General features: G+C 55.8%; 1 long non-coding RNA gene across 1 annotated transcript; it reads right to left on the bottom strand.

Annotated features, from left to right (window-relative positions):
- Nucleotides 1–4,451: 4,451 nt before the first annotated feature.
- LOC135405233 (uncharacterized) lies at nucleotides 4,452–5,366 on the bottom strand. The gene is made up of 3 exons (XR_010425814.1): nucleotides 5,181–5,366; nucleotides 5,044–5,082; nucleotides 4,452–4,692 (listed from the first exon to the last, which is right to left on the bottom strand). It is a non-coding gene; the product is annotated as an uncharacterized LOC135405233 (long non-coding RNA).
- Between the last annotated feature and the right edge of the window lie 608 nt (nucleotides 5,367–5,974).

Below are 5,974 nucleotides of genomic sequence, written 5' to 3' on the forward strand. Positions count from 1 at the left end.
AGGAAGATGGTGTGGGCAGGGGTCGCTGACCCCTTGCCCTACAAGTAGGGCATGCGCAGACTGTTGCCATGAGGTGATGATCAGGAGGGGTTTGGCTGCCACTCAGGCATCACCTTATACTGGGTACTGGCCCTACGTGGTGTAACGTGGAACTGATAAAATGGGGTGTCGGGACTGCTGAGCTGAGCGATCCTCATCCTGCCACCGAGACTGTGGCTCCGCGGGGACGCCCGCTAAGCACGGGCACCGACCAGCTGCTGCAGATCCTGACAGCCCTGGCCTGTCTGTGGGGGTCAGCACAGTTTATTGACAGGAAGCAACTGAGAGAACAAACGTTTTAATATCCCTTTAGTGTCACTTTAATTCCCCTTTTATTCTTGAATATTGTTACATAAATGAGTTGTTCACAGTATTTCCCTTTAATTTCCCTTTTTACTAACCAATATTGTGTTAATAGTTATCCATAATATTGTGTTAAGATCCCTTTTTTGGTATCTGTTTAACCCCCTTTTTCACTAGTTAATACTGAATTAAATGCTGTTTGTAGTATTCGTTTTTAAGGCCACAAAATAAGATATTTTGGATCCTTTTTTAGTTCCTGATTCTCTTTGCTAAGATGATTATTATTATTATTCTCACTATAATAAAAGATATTTTTTGTCTTTGAATATTTCTGGCACTTGTCTTTATTCCAGACATGTATCCAAAGGAACTGTCTTTTCCCTGGATAGAGAGAGCCTCAGTAACCGTCTGTGTTAGTTTTGTCTTCGTCTCTGGTTTCTCTAAGGGTCTTTGTGGTTTAGAAATTCTGCCTTCTTGGTCTCAAAAATAGATTTCTCTGCCAGGTCTCTGACCACTGAAATATGGTAGGCCTTAAGCTTTTACTTTGTTTTTCTAACAAATGGCCATGGGCCAGAACTTGTCCATCATCCATTGTCTGTTGCCCCCATTCAATCTCCTGCCAGCAGTTTCTCCCCACTGCTGGGTGGGCTCCTTTGTCAAGCACTAGAACTTGTTGGGTAACAGGCCCAGTCCTGTTGTCTATTTTTCGTGGGGATGTGCAGGAGGGCATTGAGTCTTCCAGGAGCAAATTGGCAGAGGACCCCAAGTTGGCTTGCAGTGTGGATGTGCTGGAGGGCAGGAAGGCTGTGCAGAGGGACCTGGCCAGGCTGGACCTCTGGGCTGAGCCCGTGGGCATGAGGTTCAAGAGTGCCTTTGGTGCCTTTGGGGCCTCTGGCCACAAGAACCCCCTGCAGCTCCAGGCCGGGGGCAGAGGAGCTGCAAAGGGTCCCCGTGGGAGAGGCCCTGGGGGTGCTGGTGGATAGAGGCTGAACCTGAGCCAGCGGGTGCCCGGGTGGGCAAGAAGGCCAAGGGCAGGCTGGCCTGGATCAGAAAGAGTGTGGCAGCAGGAGCAGGGCAGTGATGCTTCTGCTGGACTGGGCACTGGTGAGGCCACAGCTGGAGTGCTGTGTCCAGCTCTGGGCCCCTCAGTTCAGGGAGAACCTTGACGGGCTGGAGTGGGTGGAGAGCAGGGCAATGGAGCTGGGCAAGGGTCTGCAGTGCATGTCCTGTGAGGAGCAGCTGAGGGAGCTGGGCTTCTCCAACCTGGAGACCTTCTCCCTGTCCACAACTTCCTGACAGGAGGCTGGAGCCAGGTGGGGGTCAGCCCCCTCTCCGAGGCAACAGGCGCTAGGACAAGAGGACACGAGGACCTGCCTGTCAGGGGCTGTTTGTCAGGGACAGGAGTAGGACTTTTTGGAGAGAAACAGGGATTAGGTATTGAAATGGGCTGCCCAGGGAGGTGGTGGAGTCACCATCCCTGGAGGTGTTTAAGCAAAGACTGGTCATGGCACTGAGTGCCGTGGTCTGCTTGACGTGCTGGGGATGGGGCGTAGGCTGGACGCCGGTTGATCTCACAAGTCTCTGCCAACCTCATGGACTCTGGGCTTCTGTGCCAGCCCAGCCTTTGGGGACAGCGTGCTGGTGGCTCCGAGGCTCCATCCTTGCCTTGCCTTGCCCATCTCCTGGCTGCCAGGCAAGGGCCTTGTGACATCACAGCCTCTGTGGAACAGCGCGGTGGCTGAAAACTGTCAGTGCTGCGTCCCTGTGCCCAGAGCCTGGGCAGAAGTCGGCTGGCAGGGACGGGCAGAGACTGTGCAGAGGTGTCAGCTCGTCCCGCAGCAGCACGATGCCCAGCCAGGGCATCTCCTGGCTCCTCAGGCTCTCGGTGCTCCTGCTCTTGCCTGGCCCACTCGAGCCTTGCAGCCGTGCCACAGGTGCCATTGCTGAGAACCGGGGTTTTCCTTGGATGGCCCCTTGCCAGAAAAGGCAGGAGAGGCTGGAGAGAGGGGATGGAGGGGGGTCAGGCCGCTGGGATGGTGCCGGCGGGCCGTGAGCCCGAAGCCAGCAAGGCCTTGGGCCCACACGGTGTCAGGGGAGGACTGAGAGCCCCCAGGGAGGAGGAAAGCTGGGCAGGCCCCAAGGCTGCTGGGCCTCTTCCTTGCCAGCCCTTTGGCCAAGGTCCCGAGGTAGAGGTGGGGCTCAGCCCCTGCACAGCAATGGGGCACAGGCTGAGCCCCAGGGACACCAGAGCCAGGCAGCCTGAGCTCTTCTTCCTGCAGCATCTGCCTGGGGCAGCCCAGCCAGGCCTGAGTCTCTGCAGGAGAGGCCAAGCCCAGCCAGAGAGGGCTCAGCCCTCTGAGCCTGCACTCACTGCCAAGGGAACAAAACATTGGCCCAGAGGACATCCTGCCCCCAAATGGAGAACTGGAAAGGTCAAGAATAAAAAAGTCACCCCCCTCCATTCTTCAAGAAATGTTCAGACCTCTTTCCTAAAAGCATCCAGGACTCGGGTCACCCAGTTTTCTCTCTGACAAGGCTTTGCAGGGGCTGCTTGGGAAAGGGAAGCCCTGGGGCCCCAGTGCAGATGGGTGGGGCTGCACTCTGGGGGGGTCGGCCTTTGGCTCTTGGCTTCCAGGGGCCCCCAGGAGTCAGTGAGCCGGGCTGGGGACGAGGGGCAGGACTGGTTGGGATTGCCTCTGGGGCCTGGCCCAGAAAATGGAAGTGTCCCCTTGGGGGCAGCTGGAAAGGGCCCAGGAAGGAAATGCTGCCCCAGCGCAGGCTGTGGGGCAGCTCTCTGCAAGAGAAGTTGAGGGCTCTGAGGCAGAGAGGGGATGGGAGCCGGGTCCAGGCTTGGGAATTGCCGGGAGGGGAAAGGGATGTCTAAGAACAAGTCCCTCTGGAGAGGGAAGCAGAGAGGCTGTGTTTTGACCCCAGCACAAGGGTCTGCAGGGCAGAGCAGAGAATATCCCCCACGTGAGATTGTTGTGCATCCCTCCTTGCAGTTCTGACAGGCACTTCTCTTCAAAGGTCGTTCTGTGAGCGTCTTTTTGTTCTTTCCAGGTGGGATGCAAGCAGTGGGTGGGCTTTGGGCACTGGGGGGCAGAGGAGCCAGGTGAGCATTTTCCTACCAGTCTGAATCAGATGTTAATTCTGGTGGGCTGTATCCTTGGTGAATCTAAGCACATCCCTTGGCATTTGGTTTTTTTCTGGTGGTACACAACCTGAGAAGCATCAGCAGAATGGGAAGGAGGTCCTTGCAGGAAGAGGTCAGTGTAAAGGAAGCTGAGAGGGGAGCTTTGGTGAGAATGTTGAACTCTGAGGGCATCCCTCAGTTTGTGCCTTTGCCTCTGTGATGCTGAAAAAGCCGGTCTGAAGAACTGCTCAGAGAGTTTTGGATCTTTTGAACAGCAAAGGGATTTATTGCCAACGTCGGGAGCGAGCATGGTTTGCACCACAGAGAACTTGCTCAAAGGGTTCACACAAAATCAGAGGTTTTATACAATTTTCATATGTGATTAAATGTGATAAATCATATTCATGTGATTACATCTGTCTATACGTATTAATAATGGGCAGAGCTCAGGCAGAGCTTCTCTTGGCCCTCAATGCTCAGAGGGGTTTAGGTGAGTCTGGGGTCTCTGCTCCTCTTCATCAGTTCCCAGTGTCCCCATCCTTGTCCCTCATGTTCCCACTCCATTCCTGGTGCTCTCATTCCCAGTGTGACCATCCCATTCCTGATGTCCCCATTCCCAGTCCCTGGTGTCTCCAACCTGCTGCCAATGTCCCCGTTCCCATTCCTGGTGTCCCCATTCCCAGTTCCTGCTGTCCCCAACCTGCTCCCAATGTCTCCATTGCTATTCCTGGCGTCTCCATCCCATTCCTGATGTCCCCATCCTGCTCCTGGTGTCCCGATCCCTTTCCCCATTGTCTCACGGTGTCCCCATTCCCATTCCTGGTGACTCCTACCTGCTCCCAATGTCCCCATTCCCATTCCTGGAGTTCCCATTCCCATTCCTGCTGTCCCCAACCTGCTCCCAGTCTCCCCATCCAAGCCCCCCTGTCCCCATTCCTGTTCCTGGTTCCAACAGAGGAACTGCCAGATGCCAGAGGAGGGAGCCAGGATTTATTGCCCAAAGGAGGAGATTTTCACACTCAAATTAAAGCCTCAGGAATAATTGTGGTCCTGGGTTCCACACGGGAAAAAGCAGGAAGTTGATCCATCGGGAAGAGCCGCAGGGGGGCCGGGGTGGGTGGGAGCAGCGGGATGAGCTCTGCCAGCAGCTCCTGCCTTTCCGCAGGGAGAGGGAAGGGGTTGATCCAGCTCCAGGATCGCTCAGGCTGTGATTCCTGCTGGGATGAAAGCGGGGAAAGGAGTCACCATGTCCCTGTTTCCATCCCAGGGGATGGAGCCGGCTGTGGAGCCCAGGGAGAGTAGGAACTGCTCTGGAATCCCACCTGATCCTGCTCCGTCCATCCCACCCCAATCCCACTCCATCCATTCCACGCCAATCCCACCCCAGAATCCAGCCCTGATCCCAGTCCACAATTCCACCTGATCCCACTCTGGAATCCTGCCCTGAGCTGGAATCCCCTTCCAATCCCGCTCCAGCCATTAGGCCCCCATTCCCCTCTGGAATCCCGGCATCCATCCTGGGATCCCTGCCCAGAGGATCTGGATCCACACACGCTGCTGGGACTCACTGGTGGGCGCGGGGTCGTATCCATTCCCCTCCCTCTTCCCTATGGAAAGAAAGAGGGATCAGTACCCGTGGCACAGGATCCCCGGAATGCTGCCGGGCGGATCCGTGCCCCTTCCCGACCCCCATCCCGGGAGTTACCGGATCGGAGCTTCCAGGCACCGACTGCCACGAGGCCGATGATGATGATGATGGCAGCGATGACGGACACAGTGTCCTAGTTAGAACAGCTGGGACCAATTCCTCACTGGATGGGTGTAGCCCAAAACTGTGGATTCTCTGGCCTTCCATGCCATTTTCCCAGGAACTGTTGTCAGAAGAGGCCTGCGAGGTGGGGGGGATGTCCTGAGCACCCTCATAGCCTTTTATGGACTGAGCATCCTCATATCCTTTTATGGAATTCCCCACTCTGTGGGAAGAACTAAGCATCCTTTTATGGAATTTCCCGCTCTGAGGGGAGGACTGGGCATTCCTGCCTGAACTGGAGAATATATAAACCTGGAGTTTCGGAACCTTTTTACCACTTGTGGGATCCAGAGGAGGACTGCAGATCACCGCTCTCAAGCAGCCTGAGACCACCATCCTCAACTGGACTGCAATCCCCACTTTTGACCAGACTGCAACAGCTCTCCCACCAGCAGGTATTTTCCTCTCCCTTTACTTTGGACTCGGGGCGGGGGGGCCCAAGGAACAGCACTTTGTTCATGGTCCAGGGTGGTGGGTTCTACATTTGGGTTTTGTGGATTAAAACCAATTGCTTGTCTGTATAATCAGACTTATTGGGCAAGGGGGGCCAAAGGGGGGCCCAGAGGGGGGAGAGCGGAGAGGGGCGATCCCGGAGCTGGGATACCCTCGAAATGCTGGGGGGGGGGGGGGCAGAGAGGGAGCGTCGGGCCCCTTAAGCGGGGGTCCCGGAGAGGGGGAAGGCCTTGGAG

This window comes from Pseudopipra pipra, chromosome W (genome assembly GCF_036250125.1).
Source record: "Pseudopipra pipra isolate bDixPip1 chromosome W, bDixPip1.hap1, whole genome shotgun sequence".
NCBI lineage: Eukaryota > Metazoa > Chordata > Aves > Passeriformes > Pipridae > Pseudopipra > Pseudopipra pipra.